The sequence below is a fragment of the Eleutherodactylus coqui genome, unplaced genomic scaffold, assembly GCF_035609145.1.
Source record: "Eleutherodactylus coqui strain aEleCoq1 unplaced genomic scaffold, aEleCoq1.hap1 HAP1_SCAFFOLD_196, whole genome shotgun sequence".
NCBI classification, from domain to species: domain Eukaryota; kingdom Metazoa; phylum Chordata; class Amphibia; order Anura; family Eleutherodactylidae; genus Eleutherodactylus; species Eleutherodactylus coqui.
Genome location: NW_027101943.1, coordinates 72,261 through 88,286, shown reverse-complemented (window position 1 = coordinate 88,286; position 16,026 = coordinate 72,261). Strand labels below are relative to the sequence as shown.

Below are 16,026 nucleotides of genomic sequence, written 5' to 3'. Positions count from 1 at the left end.
TCTACTGGGTGGCGTATTCTTTATGGAGGCGTTGGAAGGCGTAGTTGTTTGTTAAAAGTTCCTTTAGAAGCTCATTGATGTTGAGTGGTCCTGTTATGTGTTGCTGAGGAGCCTCATGTGGCGGGTGGAGTTAGAACATAGAGTCCTGCTATTCCATCTTGAGTGCCTTAGGTAGCGCTCCTGTAGAGTTTTGAAGATTTGTTAAGTGTGGCTTTGCCTGATAAGAGTCCTTTCTTTTTTTAGAACTATCAGTATTTGCTGAGAAGAAAGTGTTTGGGATTGAGGAGTCCGCTGGGTCGCACCGGGAATTTGATATTTGCGTCTGCGAGGCGCGCGATGTATTGCTTCCTTGGGTGTTGCGGGGGCTGGGACTTGCTTCCAGGCTATTTTGTAATGCTGAGGAGGCTATATAGTGTTTTTCTGTCAGTACCCTTTGGCACAGGGTCTGTCTTTGTGGGTTGCTGACAGTTTCTATATAGCAGTCTGGCTATGCAGATATTCCTCCACAGATCACTTGGCAGTAAGGTGGGGAGGTATTCTCCTTGTAGTTAACTGTGGGTCCCTCTTCTCAACACACTTAGGCCTCATGTCCACGGGGAAAATCAGATCCGCTGCAGATTCTCCATGTAGAATCTGCAGCGGGTCCCTCCTGCCCCGCGGACATGAGCGCTGAAAATGGGAATAAATGAGAATAAACTCACCTCCCATCCGCTCCGTTTCTTCTCTTCGCGGCGGCGTCATCTTCTCTCGTCGCGGCCGGATCTTCATTCTTCGGCTCGGCGGATGTGCATGATGACGTCGGTGACGTGCCTCGCGCATGCGCCGGGCCGAAGCAAAATGATCCGGCCGCGACTGAGAGAAGATGGCGCGGCGCCGAAGAGAAGAACCGGAGCGTGTAAGTAAAATATGATTTTTGTGTCCCGCGGATCCGGACGGCTTCCATAGGCTTCAATAGAAGCCCGCGGGAGACCCGCATGAAAATGGAGCATGGTCCAGATTTTTTTCATGCTCCATTTTTTTTAAAATCACTTTTATTGACGATCCGCGGGTATTTATCTACCCGCGGGTGGTCAATGCATCCCTATGGGGTGCGGATCCGCGCGCGGGAGAAGAGTTAAAATCCGCTGCGGATTTTAATTCTTATTTTCCCCGTGGACATGAGGCCTTAGGCCTCCTTCCCACGAACGGATTTACGCCGCGTAAATCCGCGGCAAAAATCCGCTGCGTTGCCCCATGCTATTAGGTTCTATTGAACCTAATAGCACAATGCACACGATGCGTAATTCCACCGCGGAATTACGCACCGTGAAATCTCCCGTTGTCACCCGCAGCATGTTCTATTTGCTGCGGGTGTACGCGCTGACGGCTTCCGTTCACGCTATCTCCCGCTGCAACCAGCGGAAGATAGCGTGAAAAAACGCTTCCCCACCTACCGTCGCTCGTCATATGACGCGGCCGGCGCGTCACGTGACACGGCCGGCCGCGTCATGTGACGCGGTGGGCGTGTCACATGACGCGACGGCGGTGTGCAGGGAAGTGTCTTCACGCGATCTTCCACTGGTAAGTATGGGGTCTCTGGGGGGCGCCGTGACGGGCTTCACTGCGTAATATTACGCGGCGGAGCCCGTCACGCTCGTGGGAAGGAGGCCTTAGGGGCCTCGTTGCTCTTTCTAATGGGCAAGGATTGGCTTTGTTTAGTGCTTTGAGAAAGGGATGAGAAGAGGTTCAGGTCCTGGTTATCTCTGTTTTGGCCACTAGATGGTGCTGTGGTGCATTGATATTTGAATTGCACTACACTTTAATGGAGCCTGCTGTCGGTCTGAGAGCTCCGGGGAGAGGACCTCCGTTCCCCCGCTGCACGTCAGAAATAGTGAGTACTGCTTTAAACTTTGCCTGGTGTTGATGTGCTGGGAGGATCACAGTATCCTCTCTTTTTTACTTTTCTGCTCTGGTCTGGCTAGTATGCCAAGCAGCCTGCTCGACTCAGGGGGGAGGGGGGGCGAGATGGCCGCTGCCTCACAGGGAGCTAGAGACTAGGTGCAGATCTTCCGGTGTGCCCGCCCGTGCTGATTGTCGGCTCTGGGGAGCAGGAGGGGGAAAACCACCAGCGTGGGGATTAGTCCAGCGGGGGATCACCCTGATGATTGTATGTGCCGCCGAGTTGCAGGTTGGTGGCCACGGCGGTATATTCAGAGGGAGGGAGCCGCGGCTGTGTATTTGCAAGGCGCTGCGGTGAGAGCGCGGGCACTGAGGGTGACAGAGCCTCCCCTCCAAGTCGGCAGGGGTTACCTTGTGCCATAGTCCTCTGCTTGGGGCTCCGTGAGCGGTCCTCGCCGGGTGTTTCTGAGCGCGGTACTTGTCGGGTTAGGGCGCGGGCCGCTGTGCAGGGCCGCGGCTCTTCGGCTTCTTTTTGGCGGCTGGAGATCACCAGGTGAGCCTTGTCCGGGCCGGTTGTGGGTTCTGGTGGGTCCCCAGGTGCTGTGCTCTTGTCTGCCTCTGTTTGGGTCACTGATTTGACCCAGAAAAGGGCTGAAAAGGGAGATTCTGTGGAGGAGCAAAACAGCGTGCGACCTCTCTCCTTGCTTGCTAAGCCACGCCCCGGGCCATAGTGTTTTTACGTCCTCCTGAAGTGGGCTTTATTCTCTGAGGAAGTAAAAACATGTGTCCTGCAGAGACTAAAGCCCCTCGGGCTCTGGACGTGACAGCTCCATGCTGTCGGTGTCCGCAGCATGGAGCTGTCATCCCGGGCTGTTCGGACCCGCCCACCCCCGACATTGCGATCGGCGCTATGCAATGGATATGGATGCATTAGACACCTGCAGGTAGTAAAATACCTGCGGATGTCATTTTTCCCTGCAGGCGCGGGTCCCGCGTGCAGGAAAAAATCCGGACATGCTCCATTCAGGCGCGGGTCTCCCGCGGGGACGGCTCACCCTGGTTGAGAAGGTGTTGGGCGGGGCTATGCAAAGGTCTTCCGGCTCCCTCAGTGCATTGTGGGTGTGCCCGGAGTGCTGGCTGAGCGTGTTGCATCTGATACGTCCCCTATCTGGGGATCATATATTAAATGGATTTTTAGAACAGGGAGCTGGAAAAAGTGCTTGCTCTGTCCACTCCGCACATTGACCTGGTATTGCAGTACCTCCAGTACTGGTGCACCCCCTTTCCTACAGCAGTTTCCAAAAGCGGGAAAAAAAACTGATGAGCAAGAGGTGCAGCACAGCTGCGGCTGCTAACAACCAAGCACTTAGATTTAGGCCTCATGTCCACGTGATACATGGCGGAAGTATCGCATGATACTTGTGCGACGGCTCGTGTTTTTGCGTGATGTCCTGTAGTTTTTATTTGTACCATTTTGGAGTTTATAAGACTTTATCGCTGTTTATTATAACTTTTTTTGGAGATAGGAATCGGTTACGTGCACACTTCCCATAGACTTGTACAGGGACCCTTGGTGCGCAAATGTGCACAAAAATAGAGCATGGTGAGGTTTTGCACGCATGCGAAATGTGTGAGTAAAGAGAATTCTGAAGGCATCCATTGAAACAAATATGTTTGTGTGAAGCGGCCCTTACTGTACTTTTGTTAGCACGAATCAAGCACATTTGCAAGCGCAAAAAAACACGCAACCATGCCGCCATTTATTGAAATGGGCTCTCTTGGAGCGTTAAGGATATGGGGGCGTGGTCAGACCATGATATTGTTCCAATATCCGCCTGTAAAACCCCCTCGAGGCCTGCCCACGGCAGCAGGAACATATCTATCCTAGAATAAGATGCATGTGGCGCGGAGAGAAACGTGTAGTCCCTCTACGATCCATGCATGCACCTCCACACGTCGTATAATTCTTCTGAGTGTATGATTGGGACAATGGGTGACATGCCCCTGCCGCTCGCGGTGGAGTCCAAGGTAGGGTCCACCACTGAGTTTAGATCTCCTCCGATCACCAAATTCCCCTCTCGAATTTTAGCCACTTCGGAAAGAACATGTTTGAAGAATTTGGCCCTGCCTTTTAAATGGGAAGTAGACATTTACTAGAGTGTAGGTGGTGGCGTTAATTACGCAGACTAATATTAGAAATCGCCCGCCTGGGTCCACGTATACGTTTTTTTGGGAAAATGTAACGTTCCGGCTAATGGCTATCATTACGCCTTTCTTTTTTTTCCCTTCATTTGATGCCAGGAAAATGTTTGGAAATTTAGGGTGGTTGCAGGGGGGGTGTTTATCTCTCAGGAAGTGTGTCTCTTGGGCGAGGAAGATGTCTGAGTGGGACTTAAGAGCCTGTCTCCAAAGCATGCTACGTTTATAGGGGCTGTTCAGGCCTTTTACATTTAGGGATGTGATGCTAATGGGCATAACTGGTAGGTGGTTTATACGCTGGGGAGTCGTTGTGTTTTTTCATATTAAGTATGGTGGGGGGGGGGGGGGTAGGGAAGTGGCCTCCTACTGAACCTTTTATAACTATATTTGACATAAGGAAAAAAAACATCATTAACAGTTAACAAAATCAAAATATTGTTCATCCAGCGCCTATCTGCACTGGATGAATGAACCTTAGGTAGGGGTGGCATTTTAAACCATCCACTTTAGGCTCCGTAAAGGAGAAATATAACTATGGGTTCAAGACCCTTTACAACATCAATTTATGCGTGTCTGCCATGCTTATCTGATGTTTTCCAGTCTTGTTCGATTCTTGTAGGAGATTCTACCGCCGTCCTCAGAGGCTTCTGAAGGATAGGGATCCCCCATTGTTTCAGGAACGAGACGCCTTCTTCTGGCGAGGTGGCAACCTGGATGGTTCCATTTTTTGAGATCAGTAGTTTGGTTGGGAATCCCCATCTATACTTGATGTGCGCCTCTCGTAGTGCTGCTGTAACTTCTGTAAACTTTCTCCGAGACTGCAGAGTGGCGGCTGAAAGATCTGGAAATATTTGTATGTCTTCATATGGAGTCGGTAGTGTGCCTCTACGCCTCCCAACTGCCAAGACTTCCTCTTTTATTTTATGGAAGTGTATTCTTGCTAAGATTTCTCTGGGGGCTGACTCAGGGACAGAGCGTGCTTTTGGAATTCTGTGGGCTCTGTCAACTGCATATTCGATCTCGGGAAGGTCCGGGAGGAGCGTTTGGAGTAATTTGAGTATATATTGTGGAATGTCAGGGGGGGTCACAGTCTCTGGAACTCCCCTAAATTTGAGATTGTTTCTTCTGGATCGGTCTTCCAAGTCTATGACCTTCTCTCTCAAATATGCGACTTCTTCCATACTGCCATGCGCATCTACCAACTCGTTGTGGGCTTTGGTAAATTCTCCCATTTTCCGTTCAAGGTGGTCAGTTCTGGTAGCTAGGTGGTCGATGTTAGATTGTAATTGACCAGAGAGGCTCTGTATATCTTTAGAAATGTCCTTTTGCAGCGAGATTAGCATAGTCTTCAGAGCGTTTATAGTTAAGGGGCTTTCAGAGTCGGGATAAGCTTGGAGATTGTTGATAGGATCTGTCTGCGGGGGAGTTTCTTGTGGATTGTTATTTTGGCTCTTTTTTGCCGCCGGTCCTTTTGGGGAGGGGGAGGCTGGTAGGGGGTCCTGAACATTCCTTTTCCCTCCGCTTCCAGGGGAGGTGTTGGGATTGGCTGGGGTAGGCGGGAGAGATCCTGTGGAGGAGTATGGAGACAGAGCCGCAGGGCTGTGGGTGTTGGGTATTTCTTCGGTTACGGGGATGTTTGAATGAGATGTGGCGGGTTTGTTTTTGTTGCTCTGTGTGCCAGGCGGGAAGTACTCTGAGAGTCTCCTGGGGGCCGTTGCTTTAATACGTCGCTTAACCATCCTGAATAGTTAATTCTTGGATATGCGCTGTGGATTGGTCGCTATTTGTTGTATAGTGGTCTACTGGGTGGCGTATTCTTTATGGAGGCGTTGGAAGGCGTAGTTGTTTGTTAAAAGTTCCTTTAGAAGCTCATTGATGTTGAGTGGTCCTGTTATGTGTTGCTGAGGAGCCTCATGTGGCGGGTGGAGTTAGAACATAGAGTCCTGCTATTCCATCTTGAGTGCCTTAGGTAGCGCTCCTGTAGAGTTTTGAAGATTTGTTAAGTGTGGCTTTGCCTGATAAGAGTCCTTTCTTTTTTTAGAACTATCAGTATTTGCTGAGAAGAAAGTGTTTGGGATTGAGGAGTCCGCTGGGTCGCACCGGGAATTTGATATTTGCGTCTGCGAGGCGCGCGATGTATTGCTTCCTTGGGTGTTGCGGGGGCTGGGACTTGCTTCCAGGCTATTTTGTAATGCTGAGGAGGCTATATAGTGTTTTTCTGTCAGTACCCTTTGGCACAGGGTCTGTCTTTGTGGGTTGCTGACAGTTTCTATATAGCAGTCTGGCTATGCAGATATTCCTCCACAGATCACTTGGCAGTAAGGTGGGGAGGTATTCTCCTTGTAGTTAACTGTGGGTCCCTCTTCTCAACACACTTAGGCCTCATGTCCACGGGGAAAATCAGATCCGCTGCAGATTCTCCATGTAGAATCTGCAGCGGGTCCCTCCTGCCCCGCGGACATGAGCGCTGAAAATGGGAATAAATGAGAATAAACTCACCTCCCATCCGCTCCGTTTCTTCTCTTCGCGGCGGCGTCATCTTCTCTCTTCGCGGCCGGATCTTCATTCTTCGGCTCGGCGGATGTGCATGCGCCGGGCCGAAGCAAAATGATCCGGCCGCGACTGAGAGAAGATGGCGCGGCGCCGAAGAGAAGAACCGGAGCGTGTAAGTAAAATATGATTTTTGTGTCCCGCGGATCCGGACGGCTTCCATAGGCTTCAATAGAAGCCCGCGGGAGACCCGCATGAAAATGGAGCATGGTCCAGATTTTTTTCATGCTCCATTTTTTTTAAAATCACTTTTATTGACGATCCGCGGGTATTTATCTACCCGCGGGTGGTCAATGCATCCCTATGGGGTGCGGATCCGCGCGCGGGAGAAGAGTTAAAATCCGCTGCGGATTTTAATTCTTATTTTCCCCGTGGACATGAGGCCTTAGGCCTCCTTCCCACGAACGGATTTACGCCGCGTAAATCCGCGGCAAAAATCCGCTGCGTTGCCCCATGCTATTAGGTTCTATTGAACCTAATAGCACAATGCACACGATGCGTAATTCCACCGCGGAATTACGCACCGTGAAATCTCCCGTTGTCACCCGCAGCATGTTCTATTTGCTGCGGGTGTACGCGCTGACGGCTTCCGTTCACGCTATCTCCCGCTGCAACCAGCGGAAGATAGCGTGAAAAAACGCTTCCCCACCTACCGTCGCTCGTCATATGACGCGGCCGGCGCGTCACGTGACACGGCCGGCCGCGTCATGTGACGCGGTGGGCGTGTCACATGACGCGACGGCGGTGTGCAGGGAAGTGTCTTCACGCGATCTTCCACTGGTAAGTATGGGGTCTCTGGGGGGCGCCGTGACGGGCTTCACTGCGTAATATTACGCGGCGGAGCCCGTCACGCTCGTGGGAAGGAGGCCTTAGGGGCCTCGTTGCTCTTTCTAATGGGCAAGGATTGGCTTTGTTTAGTGCTTTGAGAAAGGGATGAGAAGAGGTTCAGGTCCTGGTTATCTCTGTTTTGGCCACTAGATGGTGCTGTGGTGCATTGATATTTGAATTGCACTACACTTTAATGGAGCCTGCTGTCGGTCTGAGAGCTCCGGGGAGAGGACCTCCGTTCCCCCGCTGCACGTCAGAAATAGTGAGTACTGCTTTAAACTTTGCCTGGTGTTGATGTGCTGGGAGGATCACAGTATCCTCTCTTTTTTACTTTTCTGCTCTGGTCTGGCTAGTATGCCAAGCAGCCTGCTCGACTCAGGGGGGAGGGGGGGCGAGATGGCCGCTGCCTCACAGGGAGCTAGAGATTAAGTGCAGATCTTCCGGTGTGCCTGCCCGTGCTGATTGTCGGCTCTGGGGAGCAGGAGGGGGAAAACCACCAGCGTGGGGATTAGTCCAGCGGGGGATCACCCTGATGAGTGTATGTGCCGCCGAGTTGCAGGTTGGTGGCCACGGCGGTATATTCAGAGGGAGGGAGCCGCGGCTGTGTATTTGCAAGGCGCTGCGGTGAGAGCGCGGGCACTGAGGGTGACAGAGCCTCCCCTCCAAGTCGGCAGGGGTTACCTTGTGCCATAGTCCTCTGCTTGGGGCTCCGTGAGCGGTCCTCGCCGGGTGTTTCTGAGCGCGGTACTTGTCGGGTTAGGGCGCGGGCCGCTGTGCAGGGCCGCGGCTCTTCGGCTTCTTTTTGGCGGCTGGAGATCACCAGGTGAGCCTTGTCCGGGCCGGTTGTGGGTTCTGGTGGGTCCCCAGGTGCTGTGCTCTTGTCTGCCTCTGTTTGGGTCACTGATTTGACCCAGAAAAGGGCTGAAAAGGGAGATTCTGTGGAGGAGCAAAACAGCGTGCGACCTCTCTCCTTGCTTGCTAAGCCACGCCCCGGGCCATAGTGTTTTTACGTCCTCCTGAAGTGGGCTTTATTCTCTGAGGAAGTAAAAACATGTGTCCTGCAGAGACTAAAGCCCCTCGGGCTCTGGACGTGACAGCTCCATGCTGTCGGTGTCCGCAGCATGGAGCTGTCATCCCGGGCTGTTCGGACCCGCCCACCCCCGACATTGCGATCGGCGCTATGCAATGGATATGGATGCATTAGACACCTGCAGGTAGTAAAATACCTGCGGATGTCATTTTTCCCTGCAGGCGCGGGTCCCGCGTGCAGGAAAAAATCCGGACATGCTCCATTCAGGCGCGGGTCTCCCGCGGGGACGGCTCACCCTGGTTGAGAAGGTGTTGGGCGGGGCTATGCAAAGGTCTTCCGGCTCCCTCAGTGCATTGTGGGTGTGCCCGGAGTGCTGGCTGAGCGTGTTGCATCTGATACGTCCCCTATCTGGGGATCATATATTAAATGGATTTTTAGAACAGGGAGCTGGAAAAAGTGCTTGCTCTGTCCACTCCGCACATTGACCTGGTATTGCAGTACCTCCAGTACTGGTGCACCCCCTTTCCTACAGCAGTTTCCAAAAGCGGGAAAAAAAACTGATGAGCAAGAGGTGCAGCACAGCTGCGGCTGCTAACAACCAAGCACTTAGATTTAGGCCTCATGTCCACGTGATACATGGCGGAAGTATCGCATGATACTTGTGCGACGGCTCGTGTTTTTGCGTGATGTCCTGTAGTTTTTATTTGTACCATTTTGGAGTTTATAAGACTTTATCGCTGTTTATTATAACTTTTTTTGGAGATAGGAATCGGTTACGTGCACACTTCCCATAGACTTGTACAGGGACCCTTGGTGCGCAAATGTGCACAAAAATAGAGCATGGTGAGGTTTTGCACGCATGCGAAATGTGTGAGTAAAGAGAATTCTGAAGGCATCCATTGAAACAAATATGTTTGTGTGAAGCGGCCCTTACTGTACTTTTGTTAGCACGAATCAAGCACATTTGCAAGCGCAAAAAAACACGCAACCATACCGCCATTTATTGAAATGGGCTCTCTTGGAGCGTTAAGGATATGGGGGCGTGGTCAGACCATGATATTGTTCCAATATCCGCCTGTAAAACCCCCTCGAGGCCTGCCCACGGCAGCAGGAACATATCTATCCTAGAATAAGATGCATGTGGCGCGGAGAGAAACGTGTAGTCCCTCTACGATCCATGCATGCACCTCCACACGTCGTATAATTCTTCTGAGTGTATGATTGGGACAATGGGTGACATGCCCCTGCCGCTCGCGGTGGAGTCCAAGGTAGGGTCCACCACTGAGTTTAGATCTCCTCCGATCACCAAATTCCCCTCTCGAATTTTAGCCACTTCGGAAAGAACATGTTTGAAGAATTTGGCCCTGCCTTTTAAATGGGAAGTAGACATTTACTAGAGTGTAGGTGGTGGCGTTAATTACGCAGACTAATATTAGAAATCGCCCGCCTGGGTCCACGTATACGTTTTTTTGGGAAAATGTAACGTTCCGGCTAATGGCTATCATTACGCCTTTCTTTTTTTTCCCTTCATTTGATGCCAGGAAAATGTTTGGAAATTTAGGGTGGTTGCAGGGGGGGTGTTTATCTCTCAGGAAGTGTGTCTCTTGGGCGAGGAAGATGTCTGAGTGGGACTTAAGAGCCTGTCTCCAAAGCATGCTACGTTTATAGGGGCTGTTCAGGCCTTTTACATTTAGGGATGTGATGCTAATGGGCATAACTGGTAGGTGGTTTATACGCTGGGGAGTCGTTGTGTTTTTTCATATTAAGTATGGTGGGGGGGGGGGTAGGGAAGTGGCCTCCTACTGAACCTTTTATAACTATATTTGACATAAGGAAAAAAAACATCATTAACAGTTAACAAAATCAAAATATTGTTCATCCAGCGCCTATCTGCACTGGATGAATGAACCTTAGGTAGGGGTGGCATTTTAAACCATCCACTTTAGGCTCCGTAAAGGAGAAATATAACTATGGGTTCAAGACCCTTTACAACATCAATTTATGCGTGTCTGCCATGCTTATCTGATGTTTTCCAGTCTTGTTCGATTCTTGTAGGAGATTCTACCGCCGTCCTCAGAGGCTTCTGAAGGATAGGGATCCCCCATTGTTTCAGGAACGAGACGCCTTCTTCTGGCGAGGTGGCAACCTGGATGGTTCCATTTTTTGAGATCAGTAGTTTGGTTGGGAATCCCCATCTATACTTGATGTGCGCCTCTCGTAGTGCTGCTGTAACTTCTGTAAACTTTCTCCGAGACTGCAGAGTGGCGGCTGAAAGATCTGGAAATATTTGTATGTCTTCATATGGAGTCGGTAGTGTGCCTCTACGCCTTCCAACTGCCAAGACTTCCTCTTTTATTTTATGGAAGTGTATTCTTGCTAAGATTTCTCTGGGGGCTGACTCAGGGACAGAGCGTGCTTTTGGAATTCTGTGGGCTCTGTCAACTGCATATTCGATCTCGGGAAGGTCCGGGAGGAGCGTTTGGAGTAATTTGAGTATATATTGTGGAATGTCAGGGGGGGTCACAGTCTCTGGAACTCCCCTAAATTTGAGATTGTTTCTTCTGGATCGGTCTTCCAAGTCTATGACCTTCTCTCTCAAATATGCGACTTCTTCCATACTGCCATGCGCATCTACCAACTCGTTGTGGGCTTTGGTAAATTCTCCCATTTTCCGTTCAAGGTGGTCAGTTCTGGTAGCTAGGTGGTCGATGTTAGATTGTAATTGACCAGAGAGGCTCTGTATATCTTTAGAAATGTCCTTTTGCAGCGAGATTAGCATAGTCTTCAGAGCGTTTATAGTTAAGGGGCTTTCAGAGTCGGGATAAGCTTGGAGATTGTTGATAGGATCTGTCTGCGGGGGAGTTTCTTGTGGATTGTTATTTTGGCTCTTTTTTGCCGCCGGTCCTTTTGGGGAGGGGGAGGCTGGTAGGGGGTCCTGAACATTCCTTTTCCCTCCGCTTCCAGGGGAGGTGTTGGGATTGGCTGGGGTAGGCGGGAGAGATCCTGTGGAGGAGTATGGAGACAGAGCCGCAGGGCTGTGGGTGTTGGGTATTTCTTCGGTTACGGGGATGTTTGAATGAGATGTGGCGGGTTTGTTTTTGTTGCTCTGTGTGCCAGGCGGGAAGTACTCTGAGAGTCTCCTGGGGGCCGTTGCTTTAATACGTCGCTTAACCATCCTGAATAGTTAATTCTTGGATATGCGCTGTGGATTGGTCGCTATTTGTTGTATAGTGGTCTACTGGGTGGCGTATTCTTTATGGAGGCGTTGGAAGGCGTAGTTGTTTGTTAAAAGTTCCTTTAGAAGCTCATTGATGTTGAGTGGTCCTGTTATGTGTTGCTGAGGAGCCTCATGTGGCGGGTGGAGTTAGAACATAGAGTCCTGCTATTCCATCTTGAGTGCCTTAGGTAGCGCTCCTGTAGAGTTTTGAAGATTTGTTAAGTGTGGCTTTGCCTGATAAGAGTCCTTTCTTTTTTTAGAACTATCAGTATTTGCTGAGAAGAAAGTGTTTGGGATTGAGGAGTCCGCTGGGTCGCACCGGGAATTTGATATTTGCGTCTGCGAGGCGCGCGATGTATTGCTTCCTTGGGTGTTGCGGGGGCTGGGACTTGCTTCCAGGCTATTTTGTAATGCTGAGGAGGCTATATAGTGTTTTTCTGTCAGTACCCTTTGGCACAGGGTCTGTCTTTGTGGGTTGCTGACAGTTTCTATATAGCAGTCTGGCTATGCAGATATTCCTCCACAGATCACTTGGCAGTAAGGTGGGGAGGTATTCTCCTTGTAGTTAACTGTGGGTCCCTCTTCTCAACACACTTAGGCCTCATGTCCACGGGGAAAATCAGATCCGCTGCAGATTCTCCATGTAGAATCTGCAGCGGGTCCCTCCTGCCCCGCGGACATGAGCGCTGAAAATGGGAATAAATGAGAATAAACTCACCTCCCATCCGCTCCGTTTCTTCTCTTCGCGGCGGCGTCATCTTCTCTCGTCGCGGCCGGATCTTCATTCTTCGGCTCGGCGGATGTGCATGATGACGTCGGTGACGTGCCTCGCGCATGCGCCGGGCCGAAGCAAAATGATCCGGCCGCGACTGAGAGAAGATGGCGCGGCGCCGAAGAGAAGAACCGGAGCGTGTAAGTAAAATATGATTTTTGTGTCCCGCGGATCCGGACGGCTTCCATAGGCTTCAATAGAAGCCCGCGGGAGACCCGCATGAAAATGGAGCATGGTCCAGATTTTTTTCATGCTCCATTTTTTTTAAAATCACTTTTATTGACGATCCGCGGGTATTTATCTACCCGCGGGTGGTCAATGCATCCCTATGGGGTGCGGATCCGCGCGCGGGAGAAGAGTTAAAATCCGCTGCGGATTTTAATTCTTATTTTCCCCGTGGACATGAGGCCTTAGGCCTCCTTCCCACGAACGGATTTACGCCGCGTAAATCCGCGGCAAAAATCCGCTGCGTTGCCCCATGCTATTAGGTTCTATTGAACCTAATAGCACAATGCACACGATGCGTAATTCCACCGCGGAATTACGCACCGTGAAATCTCCCGTTGTCACCCGCAGCATGTTCTATTTGCTGCGGGTGTACGCGCTGACGGCTTCCGTTCACGCTATCTCCCGCTGCAACCAGCGGAAGATAGCGTGAAAAAACGCTTCCCCGCCTACCGCCGCACGTCATATGACGCGGCCGGCGCGTCACGTGACACGGCCGGCCGCGTCATGTGACGCGGTGGGCGTGTCACATGACGCGACGGCGGTGTGCAGGGAAGTGTCTTCACGCGATCTTCCGCTGGTAAGTATGGGGTCTCTGGGGGGCGCCGTGACGGGCTTCACTGCGTAATATTACGCGGCGGAGCCCGTCACGCTCGTGGGAAGGAGGCCTTAGGGGCCTCGTTGCTCTTTCTAATGGGCAAGGATTGGCTTTGTTTAGTGCTTTGAGAAAGGGATGAGAAGAGGTTCAGGTCCTGGTTATCTCTGTTTTGGCCACTAGATGGTGCTGTGGTGCATTGATATTTGAATTGCACTACACTTTAATGGAGCCTGCTGTCGGTCTGAGAGCTCCGGGGAGAGGACCTCCGTTCCCCCGCTGCACGTCAGAAATAGTGAGTACTGCTTTAAACTTTGCCTGGTGTTGATGTGCTGGGAGGATCACAGTATCCTCTCTTTTTTACTTTTCTGCTCTGGTCTGGCTAGTATGCCAAGCAGCCTGCTCGACTCAGGGGGGAGGGGGGGCGAGATGGCCGCTGCCTCACAGGGAGCTAGAGACTAGGTGCAGATCTTCCGGTGTGCCCGCCCGTGCTGATTGTCGGCTCTGGGGAGCAGGAGGGGGAAAACCACCAGCGTGGGGATTAGTCCAGCGGGGGATCACCCTGATGATTGTATGTGCCGCCGAGTTGCAGGTTGGTGGCCACGGCGGTATATTCAGAGGGAGGGAGCCGCGGCTGTGTATTTGCAAGGCGCTGCGGTGAGAGCGCGGGCACTGAGGGTGACAGAGCCTCCCCTCCAAGTCGGCAGGGGTTACCTTGTGCCATAGTCCTCTGCTTGGGGCTCCGTGAGCGGTCCTCGCCGGGTGTTTCTGAGCGCGGTACTTGTCGGGTTAGGGCGCGGGCCGCTGTGCAGGGCCGCGGCTCTTCGGCTTCTTTTTGGCGGCTGGAGATCACCAGGTGAGCCTTGTCCGGGCCGGTTGTGGGTTCTGGTGGGTCCCCAGGTGCTGTGCTCTTGTCTGCCTCTGTTTGGGTCACTGATTTGACCCAGAAAAGGGCTGAAAAGGGAGATTCTGTGGAGGAGCAAAACAGCGTGCGACCTCTCTCCTTGCTTGCTAAGCCACGCCCCGGGCCATAGTGTTTTTACGTCCTCCCGAAGTGGGCTTTATTCTCTGAGGAAGTAAAAACATGTGTCCTGCAGAGAATAAAGCCCCTCGGGCTCTGGACATGACAGCTCCATGCTGTCGGTGTCCGCAGCATGGAGCTGTCATCCCGGGCTGTTCGGACCCCCCCACCCCCGACATTGCGATCGGCGCTATGCAATGGATATGGATGCATTAGACACCTGCAGGTAGTAAAATACCTGCGGATGTCATTTTTCCCTGCAGGCGCGGGTCCCGCGTGCAGGAAAAAATCCGGACATGCTCCATTCAGGCGCGGGTCTCCCGCGGGGACGGCTCACCCTGGTTGAGAAGGTGTTGGGCGGGGCTATGCAAAGGTCTTCCGGCTCCCTCAGTGCATTGTGGGTGTGCCCGGAGTGCTGGCTGAGCGTGTTGCATCTGATACGTCCCCTATCTGGGGATCATATATTAAATGGATTTTTAGAACAGGGAGCTGGAAAAAGTGCTTGCTCTGTCCACTCCGCACATTGACCTGGTATTGCAGTACCTCCAGTACTGGTGCACCCCCTTTCCTACAGCAGTTTCCAAAAGCGGGAAAAAAAACTGATGAGCAAGAGGTGCAGCACAGCTGCGGCTGCTAACAACCAAGCACTTAGATTTAGGCCTCATGTCCACGTGATACATGGCGGAAGTATCGCATGATACTTGTGCGACGGCTCGTGTTTCTGCGTGATGTCCTGTAGTTTTTATTTGTACCATTTTGGAGTTTATAAGACTTTATCGCTGTTTATTATAACTTTTTTTGGAGATAGGAATCGGTTACGTGCACACTTCCCATAGACTTGTACAGGGACCCTTGGTGCGCAAATGTGCACAAAAATAGAGCATGGTGAGGTTTTGCACGCATGCGAAATGTGTGAGTAAAGAGAATTCTGAAGGCATCCATTGAAACAAATATGTTTGTGTGAAGCGGCCCTTACTGTACTTTTGTTAGCACGAATCAAGCACATTTGCAAGCGCAAAAAAACACGCAACCATGCCGCCATTTATTGAAATGGGCTCTCTTGGAGCGTTAAGGATATGGGGGCGTGGTCAGACCATGATATTGTTCCAATATCCGCCTGTAAAACCCCCTCGAGGCCTGCCCACGGCAGCAGGAACATATCTATCCTAGAATAAGATGCATGTGGCGCGGAGAGAAACGTGTAGTCCCTCTACGATCCATGCATGCACCTCCACACGTCGTATAATTCTTCTGAGTGTATGATTGGGACAATGGGTGACATGCCCCTGCCGCTCGCGGTGGAGTCCAAGGTAGGGTCCACCACTGAGTTTAGATCTCCTCCGATCACCAAATTCCCCTCTCGAATTTTAGCCACTTCGGAAAGAACATGTTTGAAGAATTTGGCCCTGCCTTTTAAATGGGAAGTAGACATTTACTAGAGTGTAGGTGGTGGCGTTAATTACGCAGACTAATATTAGAAATCGCCCGCCTGGGTCCACGTATACGTTTTTTTGGGAAAATGTAACGTTCCGGCTAATGGCTATCATTACGCCTTTCTTTTTTTTCCCTTCATTTGATGCCAGGAAAATGTTTGGAAATTTAGGGTGGTTGCAGGGGGGGTGTTTATCTCTCAGGAAGTGTGTCTCTTGGGCGAGGAAGATGTCTGAGTGGGACTTAAGAGCCTGTCTCCAAAGCATGCTACGTTTATAGG

General features: G+C 51.4%; 3 pseudogenes; all 3 read left to right on the top strand.

Annotated features, from left to right (window-relative positions):
- Window positions 1-3,033: 3,033 nt before the first annotated feature.
- On the top strand, window positions 3,034-3,161 carry LOC136593691 (U2 spliceosomal RNA; annotated as a pseudogene).
- A 5,719-nt stretch (window positions 3,162-8,880) lies between these two features.
- Window positions 8,881-9,008, top strand: LOC136593690 (U2 spliceosomal RNA; annotated as a pseudogene).
- A 5,744-nt stretch (window positions 9,009-14,752) lies between these two features.
- LOC136593708 (U2 spliceosomal RNA) lies at window positions 14,753-14,880 on the top strand (annotated as a pseudogene).
- The last annotated feature ends 1,146 nt before the right edge of the window (window positions 14,881-16,026 follow it).